The sequence below is a fragment of the Carlito syrichta genome, unplaced genomic scaffold (genome assembly GCF_000164805.1).
Source record: "Carlito syrichta isolate Samal-C Ts95f unplaced genomic scaffold, Tarsius_syrichta-2.0.1 Scaffold101910, whole genome shotgun sequence".
Classification (NCBI taxonomy): Eukaryota; Metazoa; Chordata; class Mammalia; order Primates; family Tarsiidae; genus Carlito; species Carlito syrichta.
The window spans coordinates 85,408-85,902 of record NW_007046006.1 but is presented as its reverse complement, the minus strand read 5'-3'; the positions used below and the strand labels follow the sequence as shown (position 1 = coordinate 85,902).

Below are 495 nucleotides of genomic sequence, written 5' to 3'. Positions count from 1 at the left end.
GCGGCCACTGCACTCCAGTCTAGACGACAGAGTGAGACTCCAACTCAAAAAAAAAAAAAGTAAATTAGAGGAAGAGAGAGAAAAAGAGGAGATTTACCTCTCCAAGGTAGGAGAGGGAACCAAAGTCTGTTTTTTGTTTTTGGAGTCAGAGTCTTAATCTGTCACCCAGACTGCAGTGCAGTGGCATACTCACAGCCACCACAGCCTCAACCTGCTAGGCTCAGGTGATCCTTCTGCCTCAGCCTTCCAAGCAGTTGGAACTATAGGCGTGTGCTACCATGCCCAGCTAATTTTTTGACTTATTGTAGAGACGAGGTCTCACCATGTTGCCCAGGCTGGTCTCAAACCCATGACCTCAGACAATCCTCTCGCCCCCGCCCCTCAAAGTGCTGGGATTACAGGCATGAGCCACCATGACAAGCATCTTTCTTTTTATTTTTTTGAGTTGGAGCCTCACTCTGTTGCCCAGACTGGAGTGCAGTGGCTGCTCCCGGC

General features: G+C 49.5%; 1 protein-coding gene across 1 annotated transcript in view; it reads left to right on the top strand.

Annotated features, from left to right (window-relative positions):
* The window catches only part of SYN2 (synapsin II), a 50,509-nt gene that overhangs the window by 20,473 nt on the left and 29,541 nt on the right, over window positions 1-495 (top strand). The window lies entirely within an intron of this gene.